The sequence below is a fragment of the Salvia miltiorrhiza genome, chromosome 1, assembly GCF_028751815.1.
Source record: "Salvia miltiorrhiza cultivar Shanhuang (shh) chromosome 1, IMPLAD_Smil_shh, whole genome shotgun sequence".
In the NCBI taxonomy this organism is placed as follows: Eukaryota; Viridiplantae; Streptophyta; class Magnoliopsida; order Lamiales; family Lamiaceae; genus Salvia; species Salvia miltiorrhiza.
Window position 1 is genome coordinate 23,303,829 of NC_080387.1, and position 18,390 is coordinate 23,322,218.

General features: G+C 43.2%; 1 pseudogene; it reads right to left on the minus strand.

Moving 5' to 3' along the window:
• LOC131002256 (uncharacterized) overlaps positions 1 to 16,633 on the minus strand; it is an 81,057-nt pseudogene extending 64,424 nt beyond the window's left edge.
• Positions 16,634 to 18,390: the final 1,757 nt, after the last annotated feature.

The window sequence follows — 18,390 nt, forward strand, 5'->3', positions numbered from 1 at the left end:
TCCTCTTGCATTGCCATCTGCCTAGCGTATTCCTGTTGCTGCCTCTCTATCTGAGCCCGCTGCCACTCCTCAAAGGTCGCCTGCCGGTTGAACTCCTCCCGGGCGTATGTCTCAAAAGCGCCATAATGAGCAAATTGCTCGCGCTGATATGCATCCATCGCTTGCTGCTGCAGGCGAACCGCTGTGATGTCAGTGCGCATCACCGTGAGCTGCGCCTCCTGTTGCTCGACGAAGGTCTGCAACCGCTGCATCCGATCGGTGAGGTTAGTCACATCAAAATGGGCTCCCGGTCCCCATTGTTCTCCTGCTGCTTCTGCCGCGGGCTCCTCCTGCTCCTCTTCCTCCTCATGCTCCTGCTCCTGCTGAAGGACCTGCTCATCAACCCGCTGTCCTGCAATAACCCTCAAATGGGCGTCAGTGTTCATGAGCCAGTTCTGTGTCTCGAATCGCCCGGTCACACGGGTGAGAGGCCGGTTCGGCAGGGGGAAGTGGTCTCCATCACTTTGCACCAACTTGAATGGGGGCTGGGCGCTCGTCAAGAATCGCATGTGGACCATTCGGCGACCGTTGAGTAACGTATCACCTGCCAACGCATCCCATTGAGCAACGGCGGGACAAATACGTCGGGCAAGGGGTGTAAGCATCCCTCCAATTGTAATCACTCCTCTGGTCGCGCTGGATGCCTTAAACAACTGCTTGAGGAGGATGTAAGTCAAATCCATTGGGGTGCGTGTGAGCATCCCCCACATGATGAACAGCTTCTGCCTCGTCACATGAGTGTTGTCCTTCCTTGCCAACACCGTATAAGCTAAGATGCGGTGTACCATTCTGAGGACAGGATTTCTTATGTCCGCCGCATTCGACGTCCCCGACACAAATGACCCAGCGCTCGGCAGGGCTATTTCTCTCCAGAATGCTCCATCATTGAACTCGGCACCAATAGAGTGCACGGTGTAGCCCCCTACCCTGCAATTGAGTGCCGTGGTGATCTCGGTCACCGCGATATCTGCCTCCCAAGTATTGTTGAGCTGGAAAGAGATGGTTCTCGGTCTGTTTTCCTTGAAGGCCGACTGATCCAACGAGCTCAGAATCTCCAGCGTTGCTCGTTCATAGTTAGGCCATCCACCGTTAAAGATGTGGACCCACCCCACATGGTAGAACAAGTCTCTAACGTCGTCATAAATGCCCATCTCCCGGAGAAGGTCATGATCGGCATACCGTGTGATTTCAATCCCCTTCTTGGCAAGCTTCTTAAACCGGACCCTATCATCGTCGGATATCAGGACTACCCCATGAAACTCGGGGTCCTCCCATGTGTATTCGTCCGGTTGGCGGGAGCTTGAGGCGCCGGCGGTTCTACGCTTCTTTGGGGCCATGGTACCTGGATTAATTGCTAGTTAGAAACCATGTAAACATCCACAAGATTTCAAAACAAGCCAACTAGCATCCCCTTTCTATCTCTCTTGACAAAAATCAACTTCTTGCGTCTATCATAATCCCCCACATCATGCTAAGTCTTTCAAAAGATACAAAGCCTCATGAATATTATCAATGCCACAATCAACATCACATATAATCATCAAATAAAGACCAAGCAAAAGCAAAGCAAAGACAATATCACCTTGAGACTTAACAATTCTAGAACTAGCATGCTCTTGTGGATTCCACCACTCATCAACATCAACAAGTATCTATCAATAAACTCAAACACCAACACAAATCATATGATTCAAACTCCCTAAACAATTAAGCTCATAAAAAGTTCTAGCATAAACCCTAGCTCTACTAACCCATCAAAAATTTCACAATCAAACCAAAGAAACATAGTAGTAGCATAGGAATAACACTAGATTAAGAGTTAGAAGCACATACCTTGAGGATTTAGGAGTGATTTTCGAAAATTCTAGTGTTCTTGAACAAAAACCCCAAATTCGTGAATCTCCCGATGTGGTGGATGAAAACCCGAAGTAATCGGATGGAATGAAAGCTAATGATGTGGGTAATGAATGTATGGAAGGACTTGTGAAGATTCAAAGTCGTTTGGGAGTAATTGGATGAAGAAAATATGGAATTTTCGCCACTATGTGTGCTGAGTGTGTGTTTTAGGTGTAAAGTGAAAGAAAGGAGAAAAAATCGCCTTTAAAACCTTACCTGGGCAGTTCGGCGACCAACTCGGCGATCGCCGAGTTGGTCGCCGTTTTTCGGCGTTTTTGTGCTGGAATTCGGCGACCGCCGATTTTCAAGATCGAGTGCAATTTTCGTCCAGGGATTTCGGCGACCTGGCCGGCGATCGCCGTTCTGGTCGCCGTTTTTGATTTTTCCACTTTTTTTTTTACTGCAAAAACGAAACATACTAGGAAAAACATAAAAAAAACGAACATAAACTAACAAAAAGAAACTAAGTAAAAACGAGAAGAAAGAAACGACAAACGAAAACAAAGAAAAACAAGCAAAAACTAACAAAGCAATAAACATTGGGTTACCTCCAACCAGTGCTAAAATTAACGTCTATAGCTTGACGATACCTCACAATCACGGATCAATGAAATTGACCACTTCTACGTCGTGGTCCAACTCCGCTTTGAAGTACGGTTTGAGGCGATGTCCATTAACAGTGAAAGTGGACCCATTCGATGCAAGCAACTCATAAGTCCCATTCCAATTGCTCTTGTGAACCACATATGGACCTCTCCATCTAGACTGCAGCTTGCCAGGAAAAAGTCGAAGCTTAGAATCATACAAGAGTACCTCATGTCCCGGCTTGAATTCCTTTGTGCGAATGTTCAAATCATGGAACTTTTTCGCCCTTTCCTTGTAGATACGGGAACTCTCATATGCTTCATTCCTCCACTCATCTAACTCCGTCAACATATCGCGCCTTGTATGACCGGCCTCCTTGAACTCCAAATTGATTCTCCTCGTCGCCCAATATGCCTTGTGCTCTATTTCAACAGGTAAATGACAGGATTTGCCAAAAATAAGTTGATAGGGAGACATACCAATTGGAGTCTTGTAGGCGGTGCGATACGCCCAAAGAGCATCATCCAAGTGCTTTGCCCAATCTTTCTTGTTGGCGACACTCTTCTCCAAAATCTGCTTGATTTCTCGATTTGCCAACTCTGCCTGGCCGTTAGCTTGAGGATGATATGGAGTCGTCACCTTGTGCTTTACTCCATACTTCACCAAAACGCTTGTTAGCAGCTTGTTGTTGAAGTGCGAACCCCCATCACTAAGCAACGCTCTCGGTGCTCCGAATCGAGTCAAAATATTCTTTTGCAAGAATTTAATGACTACCTTAGAATCATTGGTGACAGTCGGGATCGCCTCCACCCATCTAGACACATACTCAACCGCAAGCAATATATAGGAAAAACCACATGAAGGAGGAAAAGGACCCATGAAGTCAATTCCCCAAACATCAAATAGCTCTACCTCAACAATGATGTTCTGTGGCATCTCATCCCGCTTGGTAATGTTGCCCATGCGTTGGCATCGATCACAAGACTTCATGAAGGCATGGCAATCTGCAAAAATTGAAGGCCAATAGAAACCACTATGATTTACCTTCATGGCAGTGCGGTTGGCTGCAAAGTGACCTCCACTAGGTGAGCTATGGCACTCCTCAATGATCTTCGGCCATTCATGCTCCCTAACACATCACCGAATAAAGCCATCGGCGCACCTCCGGTATAGGTAAGGATCCTCCCAATAATAGAACTTGACATCATGGAGGAACTTCTTCTTTTGATAGTGCGACAACCCCTCAGGAAGAGCTCCAATAACCAAGTAGTTGCTATAGTCGGCATACCAAGGATCCTTAAATAGCACCGCCCAAATCTGCTCATCGGGGAAAGACTCATTAATGGCCATCTTCGGATCATCCCCCTTGATCGGATTCTCCAATCGAGATAAGTGGTCAGCTACCACATTCTCACATCCCTTGCGATCTCGGATCTCCATATCAAACTCTTGCAGTAAGATCCAACGAATCAAGCGGGGCTTGGAGTCCTTCTTTGTGAACAAGTAGCGGATGGCGGCATGATCAGTGTAGACAATTGAATGAGTTCCAATCAAATAAGAACGGAACTTATCAAAAGCATACACCACAGCTAGCAGCTCCTTCTCCGTGGTAGTGTAGTTCATCTGCGCAGAATCCAAAGTTTTACTTGTGTAGTAAATCACCTTGAACAGCTTATCTCTCTTTTGCCCCAACACAGCTCCCACGGCCCAATCGCTAGCATCACACATCAACTCAAACGGGGCACTCCAATCTGGCGTGATCAAAACTGGCGTAGTGGTCAGTGCAGCTTTCAACTTCTCAAAGGAGACGAGGCACTCATCGGTGAAGACAAACTTCACATCCTTCTCTAGCAAAGCACAAAGTGGCTTGGACAGCTTGGAGAAGTCTTTGATGAATCGCCTATAAAATCCTGCATGCCCCAGAAAACTCCGCACCGACTTCACAGACGTAGGAGGCGGCAACTTCTCTATAGCCACGATCTTAGCATGATCTACCTCTAAACCTTGGGCAGAAACCTTATGCCCCAAAACAATGCCTTCTCGAACCATGAAGTGGCATTTTTCCCAATTTAGCACTAGTGCCGTCTCCTCACAACGCTGCAACACTTGAGCAAGATTGTCCAAACAATTATCAAAGGAGGAACCAAAAACAGAAAAGTCATCCATGAATACCTCCATAATGTTTTCAATCAACCCATGGAAAATCGCCATCATGCAGCGTTGAAAAGTGGCAGGAGCATTGCAGAGACCAAAAGATATCCTCCTAAAAGCAAAAACGCCATAGGGACAAGTAAAAGCGGTCTTATGCTGATCCTCCGGGGCTATCATAATTTGATTGTAGCCCGAGTACCCATCCAAGAAATAATAGTACTCATATCCTGCCAAATGGTCAAGCATCTGATCAATAAATGGCAAAGGAAAGTGATCCTTACGTGTGGCTGCATTCAAAGCTCTATAATCAATGCACACGCGTCATCCTGTGACTAGCCTCGTAGCTATAAGCTCATCTCTCTCATCCTTAACCACAGTCATGCCTCCCTTCTTAGAGACAACTTGAGTTGGGCTCACCCACTCACTATCAGAGATGGCATATATGATTCCTGCATCCAACCACTTGAGCACCTCCTTTCTCACAACTTCTTGCATCGCCGGATTCAAACGTCGCTGCGGCTGCACCTTAGGCATTCCTGCTCTAATAAAATACGATGCATGCAAATAGAAGGACTAATTCCTTTGATGTCAGAAATAGACCATCCTATAGCAGACTTGTATTTCCTCAACACTCGCATCAACTTCTCCAACTCCAACGGAGATAAATAAGCAGACACAATAACAGGAAACGTTTCATTCTCACCCAAAAATTGGTACCTCAAGTGCTCAGGAAGCGGTTTCAGCTCAAGTTTGGGTGCAGCTGCAGCTGCAGCTGGCGCAGGAAACTCAGCTCCTTTTTTCCGTGGACTTGCTTCCCCCATCAACAGGTTTGTGAATATCCATGTAAGGCACAGGATCGATGGGATGGCACAGGATCGATGGGATGGCTCTTTACTCTTGTATGATTCTAAGCTTCGACTTTTTCCTGGCAAGCTGCAGTCTAGATGGAGAGGTCCATATGTGGTTCACAAGAGCAATTGGAATGGGACTTATGAGTTGCGTAGGAACATTATCACAAGCGTGCCCTCATCGAATCCATGGCCTGGGCACTTTCTGAGCTTCTCCTGATATCGCTCCCAAGTCTCCGCTAGCTTTTCTCCATCGTACTGTTGAAACTGCACGATGTCCATTTTCAACTTCAATGTAAGGCCAGGTGGATGGAACTTGTGTAGGAATGCATTAGCCAAATCTTCCCACACGATATTATTTCCCAGCTGTAGCGTATGATACCACGACTTCGCCTTATCCCGCAGTGAAAAGGGAAAAAGACGAAGACGGATAATGTCATCAGGGACACCATTCATCTTCACCGTGCTACACAGCTCCAGGAAATGCGCCAGGTGCGCATTAGGGTCTTCGATCGCTTGTCCACCATATTGGCTTTGTTGGACCATCGTGATCAAACCCGTTTTCAGCTCAAAGTTGTTAACGTTCACTCTTGGGGGCTCCTGGTACACATACTGTGGTATGAACGCTTCATTGATGGCTGGTTGTTTCTGAGCTTCTCTCGTCTCCTGTGCATCAAGCAGTTTCTTCAATTCCTCTTGTAGAGCTCGAATTTGGATTTGCTCAGGAGTAGCCATCGTATCTGTCTCAACTTGATCGTTCTGCTTCTTTAGATTGCGCAAGGTCTTGTTGATTTCAGGGTCAAACTCAAAGAGAGGATTCCCGTGAGATCTTGTGTTCATATGCAACCTACAGAAACACAACTTATAAAAGTTAGAAAAGAAAAATAAAAACAAATAAAACTTGCAGTACTATTAAGTCCTATTGGAAATATTAAAGCAAAATCTAAACAGTCCCCGGCAACGGCGCCAAAAAGTTGATCACTAAATTATTAGCAACAAATTACCGCAACTAACACGGTGTAATCGTAATATAAACAGCAATCGGATATCGTATCCACAGGGACTGTAAGACGAAATCACTCTATCTATCTCCTACACAGACTCTCACAATATGCAAGTAAAACGATTATGAAGGTGAATATTGAACTAAGATTAACTAAATAAAACTAAAGAGCATAAAAAGTATGATAATTAACTCAAATATAAAGAAAGCTCTGACCCTAGGGATGTATTTTCACCAATCAACTACATGCATTCAACCTATTGATTCAATTACCAATTTTAATCCAACCCTGATGAAAGATCACTATATTATTCACAAGCGTCTCTAACGACCACCTATGAACGTAGATTAATAAATCCCTTTTCGCATTCAAGACTCCAAGGAATAAATTAACTCCAAATAGCACATAAAGAATAGCTTCCTATAGCTTCACCTATCGCATTCAAGACTCAAGGCTAACACTATATCATGCATTCCTGAATCGGCTGAACAATTATCGCATTCAAGACTCAAATTGAACATCTAAACATGTAAATCATTGATCAGATAATTCACAAGAGAACAGGTACCAGGAATCATGAATCATAAGTTGGAGGGCAAATTGATATCAATAAATCAAAAACACATAATTAATTAGCTATATACAAACCCTAGGTTCAGATTAAAAGACTAGCCAGACATAGTATAATCAAACATAAACATAATTAAATTGAACGCAATTGTAAAAACAAATTGTATAAAACCGAATTAAAACGATTGTAGCGGCTTGAATCTTCAATCTTGATCCAAGCCTTGAAAACTGGAAAGCTAAAAAGTTCTAAAGCTATAAAACTGAAATATGAATGTTGGGAACTGAAAAACTAAAGCTCGGAACCCTAGATAGGTCAAAAGAGGACCTATTTATAGTCTTAGGGTGAAAAACCAAGTCCTAAACCGAAAAGAACTTGAAAAATCGTAAAAACGCGGAAGAAAACAAAACACGCGGTCAATTCGGCGACCCGTTCGGCGGTCGCCGAATTGATCGCCGAAAATGGCCGGCTTTAGTAACGAAAACGGCGACCGTCGTTTTTCTCTCCGAAGGCCAAAATTCAGACAGGGAATTCGGCGACCTGGCCGGTGATCGCCGTCTTGGTCGCCGTTTTCACCCTTTAAATCACCAAAATTCGGTGGTCAACGCCCTTTGACCGCCGAGTTGCTCCTTTTCCGTCCCGACTCCAGAATCTTCGTCTTTTCTCGATTTTTGGGCTCGATTCTCTCAAAACTCTTCTCTTCAACATGTTCCTTACACTCCATGCTCCAATATCACTCAATTCTGCATCCAAACAGTCAAAACTACACCCAACCGTGAAATCACGAAATAATAGTCAATAAACTCTAAACGATAATGAAACGGGTGTAAAATCGACTTAGACTACAAAATATAAACCATAAAAACCATGCAAAATGAGTGTTTATCACATGGTCAGGTTTACTAACATCCTCAAAACCTTTAGGCTGTTCAACATAGGCTTCTTCAGACAAAACCCCATTTAAAAACACACTCTTAACATCCATTTGTAACAACGAGATTCCAAACGGACATGCAATGGAAAATAACAGCCTAATTAACTCAATTCTAGCAACAGGTGAAAATGTTTCATCAAAATCAATGCCTTCGACTTGAGTGTTCCCCTGTGCAACCAATCTAGCCTTATTTCTCACAATGTTACCAGCTTCATCAGTTTTATTTTTGAAAATCCACTTAGTGCCAATAACATTCTTGTTATGTGGTCTAGGGACAAGATCTCACATGTCATTCGTAACATACTGATTTAATTCATCATGCATAGCATTCACCCACAAGATGTCTTTGAGAGCATCAACAACATTCTTTGGTTCAACATGAAACAGATAACATTCAAACTCAACAAGTTCACACACAGAAGTCATGCAAGCAATTCTTACAATTTCTTTGTAGTTAACATCATTCTTCTGTCGAGTGACAACATTCTCAGCAACATCTCCAATGATTAGAGAGCTTGGATGATTTCTCCTAACATGACCTAGAGGATGACGTCTGATGGGATCATGAAGAAATTGGGCTCCTTGTTCTTCTTCAGAGTCTGGCGCATATTCATCGGTTTCTCCTTCTAATGTTGACTTAGTAGAAGTAACATCCGATGTTGGCATAGATGTTGTGCCAACACTGGTGCTTCTCTGTTGGTCAGATGCTTGACTTATAACATTATACTCCTCAAGTAGCTCAGTAACATCTTCATCTTCTGTTCTACCAACAAGACTTAGAGCATCATCAAACACAACATTAACAGTTTCTTGAATGGTCTTTGTTCTTAGGTTATAAACACGATAAGCATGACTATTGACAGAATACCCAAGAAAATGTCTCTTATCACTTTTGGAATCAAACTTGCTAAGTTGATCACGACCATTCAAAATGTAGAAAACACATCAAAAAATGTGAAAGTTCTTGAGGTTAGGTTTCTTACCTTTGAGAATATCATAAGGTGTCAACATAGTACCTGGTCTCATGTACACCCTATTGATGATATGACATGTTGTACTCACTACCTCAGCCCACAATCGTTTGGATAGACCTTTTGCTTGTAACATTGTGATCACTATTTTTATAGCAACAATAACTGCAACTAAACAGTGTAATTGTAGTACGAAAACAGCAAGCAGAGTATCGTATCCACAGAGACTGTAAACCGAAATCACTCTATCTACTTCCTAAACATACTCTCACAGTATGCAAGTGAAACGATTATGAAGGAGATTTAATAAACTTAAACTAAAACTCAAATAACAATAATTAAAATATCGTAGTAAAAATCAAATAATAAAGACTACTGATCCTAGGGTAGTAAATTCATTAACTAAATCCACATAATAAATCTATTAATCCTATGTACCAGTTTAATCCAGTTATGATGAGAGATCACTTAATTAATCAATTACTCTCGCTAGAGCAGCAACGATCGTAGATTAGTAAATTATCTATCTCCGTTAGGTCTCAAGAAAATCTACTAACTCCCAATAGCTCCTAAGAATAGCTCCCTATGATCCACCTATCTCCGCTAGGTCTCAAGGTTAAAATCATATCATACATTCCTGAATCCGCTAAACAGTTATCTCCGCTAGGTCTCAAACCGAATAGCTAAACATGCAAACTATTGATCAGATAATTCACAAGAAATTAAGCACCAGGAATTATGAATCATAAACTGGAAGGCACAAAGGTATTAACAAATATATCACATAAATTCAATCAACTATTTACAAACCCTAGAATTAGCTAAAGGAAACTAGCCAGACATGCTAAAATATAACATAAGCATAATTAAATAGAATGCAATTATAAAAACTAAATTGTATAAAAACCGAATGAAAAATGATTGTAGCGGCTTGAATCTTCAGTCTTGATCCAAGCCTTGAAAACTAGAAAGCAATGAAATTCTGAAAGCTAGAAAACTGAAAAATAAAATCTGGGAACCCTGAATAGGTTAAAAGATGACCTATATATAGTGCCAGGGTAAAACAACAGAGTTTGAGCTCGAACAGACTTTGAAAAACGCATAAAAACGCCTAAAGGCGGACAGACGGCGACCCCTCGGCGGGCATCCGGCGGTCGCCGGTTTCTTCACGGTTTTTTCTCTTCACGCGGCGGGCGCCGCCCGATCGCCAGCCACGCCGATTTCTCGGCGGGCTAAGCGGCGGTCGCCGGCCCGTGCCTAGAATTTCCTCTTCTGCCGGCGGTCGCCGGCTGGGTCACCGGTTGATCGCCGGCAACTCCGTTTCCTCCTTTTCTCGAGCTCTTCAAGCTCGTTTCGTCGATTTTCGCATCCGGAACACTTGTAACTTGATATTTGGATCTTCAACATCCATATGTAGCTTTCAAAACACTCAAACCTATAGCAAAATGACCAAAACCATACCCAAAAGCAATATCACAAAAGAATATGAAACTTAAACCAAATGATATCACAACCAAGCATAATTCTAGCACTTTGAACACTTAAACACTCCTAAAAACAATGCAAAATGAGTGTTTATCAACTCCCCCAAACTTACATCATTGTTCGTCCTCGAATAATGGAAAGAATAAACTCAATAAACACGAATGGACAGAAATTTGGATCACAGAGGCCTCAGAAAAACGTAGAAAGTTAGAATTCTCAAATCTCCAACAAGTAAACACAAAGTTCACCAATTAAACACAACTTAAAGCAAAATCAACCTTGAATTTCAAACAATTGAATCTCACTATGTATGTGTATCACTCAACTCTCAATGTGTATGATGGGACGTGTATACTCTCATCGAATTCAATGCAATGCAGATCACTTACCATAGGCTTGCCAATCGTCTACAATCTCCATCGCTAAAAGTGTGCCAAGACTAAGATCAAATAGGTCTTTATTTTTGGGTTATAATGTAGGGACATTGGTTAAGGTAGGGAAATATAGGCTAAGTGACTCAAATAGATCAAGAACACCAACCTTATAGCTTCACAAATCAAGCATGGAATAAATTCCATCTTCCACCCAACTATGTCACCATAATCAACAAAACTCAAGGGATTTAATCATCACAAAACAGAACTAAACACTCTTTTATGCTCTCAACTTCTTTCCAACACACAAAGTCGACTTTCAAACAAATTTCTCAATAAACACTCGACTTTATATTTTTTTCTTTTCTCTTTCTTTTTCTCTTTTTTTCTCTTTTTTTTCTCTTTTTTTTTCAACATTTTTTTTTCTTTTCTTTCCACAACTTTTCTAGAGCTCATAAGAGTAAAAAGTAACACAAAAGCATCCCTTCTTTTTCACAACCCACTATGAATATTCACCACACAAAGATCCCCATATACTACATCACCCCCTATCATCCAGCTAAAGAATAAAAGCTAAATAGGCTCAAAGTGGATAACAAAGGATAATTTTTCGTTAAGGACAGTGTTTGGGAAAAAATGTGGCTAACAAAAGATAGCCTAAAATCATCTCCTAATCCTGGGCGCAACAGCAACCTCGACACAGAAACCATGGCAAGTTCTAGAAGATCACCACATGCAATGACAAACTCACAACAAAGAATAAACTGTGCATAATAAACAGTTATAGCTCAAATCCTCACAGGTTTATTCAACGTCCCAAAATCAAGGTCAAAATCACCCTAAACTATGCAAATTAGTTCAAATTATGCTCAACATGTCAAAGAAGATTGAATTCTACCAAATTTTATCAAAGAAATCATCATAAGCCCCTCACCAAAAATCTAATGGAGTAATAACCCACTCAAAAGCATTGCAGCAAAGCACCAACCAACTAAAACATAATAAAACAAGCAAGTAAAGAACACACCAGACTCCAACATGCTACGAAAACAGACCAAACACAAGCAAAACAGACTAAGCTAAGCGAATAAAAGTAAGAAAAAGCATGAAAAATAATGCAAAACATAACCAATCTCCATCCCCCTCCCCCAAACTTATTAAGGAGCAAAAGCTCGAAAATAAATTTGGAGGGAAAAATAGATAAAGGTTATGTGATGCATACTCACAGAAACGCAATCAGGAGGCCGGTGGATCACGAAACCGCCGGTACTCGCGTAAAAGCTCCTCCTGCATAGCCATATGTCGCTCTATCTCACCTCGCTGATACTCCTCAAACTGCTGCTGGCGGCCGAACTGCTCACGTGCATACGCCTCAAACTCCGCCTGGCGTCGGTCGGCCTCTTGCTGCGCCATTCTCACAGCCATCATGTCGCCACGAACGACGGTAAACTGGGCATCCAAACTACCCATCCTCTCGGTCAAAGCTGCCATATCATAGTGACCTCCTGCGCCGGCAGCCGCGCCCTGATGTGCATGGGGAGGAGACACCGCCTGTTCCTCCTCATCTACCTCAATCTCGGGTTGCGCCTGAATCCCGTGGCCACCTCTTCCTGGGCCTGCCAGTGCGCGATGAGCAGGAGTGTCCAACTTCCAGTTGTTCATGTCATAACGACCATTGACCGTAGTGAGCGCAGTGTTGGGCAGGGGAAAGTGATCCCCATCCCTCTGAATAAAGATGAAAGGCGGATGAACTCGGGAGATCACTCGCATATCAAACATCCGGCGAGCATGTAGTAAAGTTTCACCCCGCATAACCTGCCAATCTCTCACCTCGCGACAGAAGTGTAAAGCAATGGGAGTGAGCATCCCTCCAATCGTAATAATGCCCTTGGGGGCCTTGGCGACTCTGTAAAATTGCTGCACCAGAATGTCGGCGAGGCTGATGTGGGTTCTAGTAAGCATAGCATAGATAATGTAAAGGTCCAACTGGCTAACATTACTATTCTCCTTACGAGCGAGAACAGTATGGGCGATGATGCGCTGAACTGCCCTAAAGACCGGGTTTCTGATGCTAGCTGCCTTAGAACTGCCCGACGCGTATACACCATCTTCGGGTTGCACCAAATCCCTCCACAGCTCCTTCGGTCTAAAGCCGGCAAGGTGTGTGAAAGCACAATCAGTAGGGCACTCAAAGATGCTGTTAATAGTGCTCATATCCACATCATGCTCCCAATTGTTGTTGAGCTGGAAGGTCATCGAGTCAGGATACGTCGCCGACATCACTCTCTCATCAAACGTGCTCATCATCTCGAGCACAACTCTCTCTATCGTGGGCTATCCTCCTTCAAGAATACGGTTCCACCCAATGTTGGCGAACAACTGCTGGCATCTCCATAAATCCCCATCTCTTGGAGCACAGCCGGGTCGGCATATCGTGTGGGCTCTATCTTGCGATGCCACAATGCTGAAAACTTTGGTCGATCAAGATCCGACATGAGTACCACGTCGTGATACTCGGGCTGATCGGGTGTCAATGGAGCGTTTCTCGACCCCGAGGCTCCCGCGCTTCCCTTTCTTTTCTTTGGTGCCATTGTGCCTACAAAAATTTTACAATCAATTCTAAAGCACCATCTATAACCAACAAACCAACAAAGATAAAGCAATGAAGCTCCTAACTTAGCAAAGACTTCCAATAAAAGACATCTCCCTAATCCACCACTCATTCCTTAAATCTCACAATTCCAAGCTAACTCTACTCATATGAATAAGCAAAACAAAACATATCATGAGCAAAGCCTACTTCCCAATCACAAAATCAAGCTAAATTCTCCAACAAAGTAACATGCTAGCATTAATAAAAATCATAAGTAAGATGAACAAGTAAACCACAAGTGACTAGCATGCTTCAATCCACAACTAAACTTCACAAAATAAAGCACTACACTAACTACTCCAATATCATAAAATCAAGATAAATTACCAAGCTAAGCTAGAACAATAGCAAAAATCTTAGTAAAACTAGCAAGAATAACAATAAAAACAAAGAATAGAAGTGAGTTACCTTGAATCCTTAGCAAAAATAGGTGAAGATCTACAAACCCAACACAAAAAACCTCTAAACTTGAATGTGGGTGATTAAGTGGAAGAACACTCAAAGTATTTGGATGGAATGGAAGATTATGACGTGGGTAAGAGATGTGTGGAAGGAATTTGGTGAATTTGAAGTGAGTTGGGAGTAATTTGATGAAGAAAAATGGTGATTTTCGTGGGTTTTGGAGTGAGGGAGTGAAAGGATATGAAAGAATGAAGAAAAGGGAAAAGAACCACTTAAAAACTCACCCAGCCGCACACACGGCGACCGCGCGGTGACCCGGCGGCGGTCGGGCGGCGGTCGCCGGCTCCTTTGTTAATATTGGCCTGCACCCGGCGGTCGCCGGCCCTTCGAATTTTTTTTTTTTAAATAAAGAACAGAAAAACGAAAATTATAAAAAAAAAACTACTAGGAAAAACGAAAAAGAACTATTAAACTAAAGAAAAACAAGCTAAAAATTGGGTTACCTCCCAAAAAGTGCTAAAATTAACGTCTATAGCTTGACGGTACCTCAAACTCATGGGCCATTGAATTTGACAACTTCAAGACCACGATCCACGTTCGACTTGAAATACGGTTTGAGACGATGACCATTGACAGTGAAAGTAGTGCCATCAGCAGCGAACAACTCATACGTCCCATTCCAATTGCTCTTATGCACCACATATGGCCCTGTCCATTTTGATTGCAGCTTGCCAGGAAACAAACGCAATTTAGAATTGTATAAAAGTACCTCATCTCCTGGCTTGATTTCCTTGGTGCGAATGTTCAAATCATGGAATTTCTTGGCTCTCTCTTTGTAGATGCGGGAACTCTCATAGGCTTCATTCCTCCATTCATCTAACTCCGTCAACAAATCACGCCTTGTATGACCAGCCTCCTTGAACTCCAAATTGATTCTCCTCGTCGCCCAATATGCCTTGTGCTCAATCTCAACAGGCAAATGACATGACTTGCCAAAGACAAGTTGATAAGGAGACATACCGATCGGAGTTTTGTAGGCAGTGCGATACGCCCAAAGAGCATCATCTAGGTGCTTCGCCCAATCCTTCTTGTTGGCCACACTTTTCTCCAAAATTTGCTTGATCTCTCGATTAGCCAATTCCGCCTGCCCATTAGCTTGAGGATGATATGGAGTTGTCACTTTGTGCTTTACTCCATACTTTGCCAAAGCGCTTGCTAGCAATTTATTGTTGAAGTGCGACCCCCCCATCACTAAGCAACGCTCTCGGTGCTCCGAACCGAGTCAAAATATTCTTTTGCAAGAATTTAATGACTACTTTGGAATCGTTGGTGGCAGTGGGAATCGCCTCCACCCATCTAGAAACATATTCCACAGCAAGCAAAATATAGGAAAAACCACAGGATGCAGGGAAAGGACCCATGAAGTCAATCCCCCAAACATCAAACAGCTCCACCTCAACAATGATATTCTGCGGCATCTCGTCCTTCTTGGTGATATTGCCCATGCGTTGACAACGATCACACGACTTCACAAAAGCATGGCAATCTGCAAAAATTGAAGGCCAATAGAATCCACTATGATTTACCTTCATGGCAGTGCGGTTGGCAGCAAAGTGACCTCCACTAGGTGAGCTATGACACTCCTCAATGATCTTCGGCCATTCATGCTCCCTAACACATCGCCGAATAAAGCCATCGGCGCACCTCCGGTATAGGTAAGGATCCTCCCAATAATAAAACTTGACATCATGGAGGAACTTCTTCTTTTGATAGTGCGACAACCCCTCGGGAAGAGCTCCAATAACCAAGTAGTTGCTATAAACGGCATACCAAGGATCCTTAAATAGCACCGCCCAAATCTGCTCATCGGGAAAAGACTCATTGATGGCCATCTTTGGATCATCCCCCTCGATCGGATTCTCCAGACGAGACAAGTGATCGGCTACCACGTTCTCACGTCCCTTTCGATCTCGGATCTCCATATCAAACTCTTGCAGCAATAAGATCCAACGAATCAATCGGGGCTTGGAGTCCTTCTTCGTAAACAAGTAGCGGATGGCGGCATGATCAGTGTAGACAATTGAATGAGTTCCAATCAAATAAGAACGGAACTTATCAAAAGCATACACCACAGCTAGCAGCTCCTTCTCCGTGGTAGTGTAGTTCATCTGCGCGGAATCTAAGGTTTTACTAGTGTAGTAAATTACCTTGAACAACTTATCTCTCTTTTGCCCCAACACAGCTCCCACGGCCCAATCGCTAGCATCGCACATCAACTCAAACGGAGCACTCCAATCCGGCGTGATCAAAACTGGCGTAGAAGTTAGTGCAGCTTTCAACTTCTCAAAGGAGACGAGGCACTCATCAGTGAAGACAAACTTCACATCCTTCTCTAGCAAAGTACAAAGTGGCTTGGACAGCTTGGAGAAATCTTTGATGAAGCGCCTATAAAATCCTGCATGACCAAGAAAACTCCGCACAGACTTCACAGATGTAGGAGGAGGCAACTTCTCAATGGCTACGATCTTGGCTCGATCTACTTCCAAACCTTGGGCAGAAACTTTATGCCCCAACACTATGCCCTCACGAACCATAAAGTGGCACTTCTCCCAATTAAGCACTAGAGACGTCTCCTCACAACGCTGCAATACTTGAGACAAATTTTCCAAGCAATTATCAAAAGAAGATCCAAAGACAGAAAAATCGTCCATAAATACCTCCATGATATTTTCAATCAACCCATGGAAAATCGCCATCATGCAGCGTTGAAAAGTGGCAGGAGCATTGCAGAAACCAAAAGATATCCTCCTAAAAGCAAAAACGTCATAGGGACAAGTAAACGCGGTCTTATGCTGATCCTCCGGGGCTATCATAATTTGATTGTAGCCCGAGTACCCATCCAAAAAATAGTAGTACTCATATCCTGCCAAACGGTCAAGCATCTGATCAATGAATGGCAAAGGAAAGTGATCCTTACGTGTGGCTGCATTTAAAGCTCGATAATCAATGCACACGCGCCATCCTGTGACCAGCCTCGTAGCTATAAGCTCTTCTCTCTCATCCTTAACCACAGTCATGCCTCATTTCTTGGAGACTACTTGAGTCGGACTCACCCACTCACTATCAGAGATGGCATATATGATTCCTGCATCCAACCACTTAAGCACCTCCTTTCTCACAACTTCTTGCATGGCTGGATTCAAACGTCGCTGCGGCTGCACCTTAGGCTTGTATTCCTGCTCCAATAAAATACGATGCATGCAAATAGAAGGACTAATTCCTTTGATGTCAGAAATAGACCATCCTATAGCAGACTTGTATTTCCTCAAAACTCGCATCAACTTCTCCAACTCCAACAGAGATAAATAAGCAGACACGATAACAGGAAACGTTTCATTCTCACCCAAAAATTGGTACCTCAAGTGCTCAGGAAGCGGTTTCAGCTCAAGTTTGGGTGCAGCTGCAGCTGCAGCTGGCGCAGGAAATTCTTTTTCTTTTTCCACCTCCTTGTTTCCTCCATCAACAGGTTTGTTAATATCCAGGAACGGAATAGGCTCAATAGGATGACTCTCTACAGCCTCCAGCTCAGCAATGTACTCCAAAATCTCATCACACGCCTCATCAAGATCGGAATAAGGATATAACGATTGTGTGATGCACTCCTCCAAAGGATCCTCTACAGCTGCAGGAAAATCCACCACAGTATCAATTAATTTGCAATCCTCAACTTGTGGCTCAGCTGGCTTCTTCATCGCATCATAGATAGACAACGTCATCTTCTCATCATTGACACGGAAAGTAAGATCTTCCTCTTGCACGTCTATCAATGCACGGCCTGTAGCTAGAAACGGACGCCCCAAAATCAATGGAGTATTTTTGTCCTCCGGCATGTCCAACACTACGAAATCTGCAGGAAAAATAAATCGCTCCACCTGCACTAGGACATCCTCCACAATTCCCTTGGGATATGTGATGGAGCGATCTGCCATCTGCAATGCAATAGAGGTAGGCTTGATATCTCCAATCTCCAACCGGTTGAAAATAGAGAGAGGCATCAAATTGATGTTTGCCCCTAAATCACAAAGAACGCGGGAGAAATTCTGCCCTCCAATCACACAAGCTATAGTAAAACTGCCAGGATCCTTTTGCTTCAAAGGTAGCTTTCTTTGTAGCACAGCACTGCATTCCTCGGAAAGATTTATCGTCTCATATTTCCCCAACTTTTTCTTGTTGGAGACTGCGTCCTTGAGAAACTTGGCATAGCCTGGCATATCTCTCAAAGCATCAAGTAAAGGAATGTTGATGTGAAGCTTTGAAAACATCTCCATGAACTTGGCTAACTTCTTATCCATCTTCGGCTTTGCCAGGCTATTCGAAAAAGGCGCTATAGGCTTGTACTCTGGCCTGGGAAACGTAGGAGCAGGATTGGGCTCTTTCACAGCAGAAGAGCTCGAATCCTTCTTAGGGGGAGGCGGCTGTT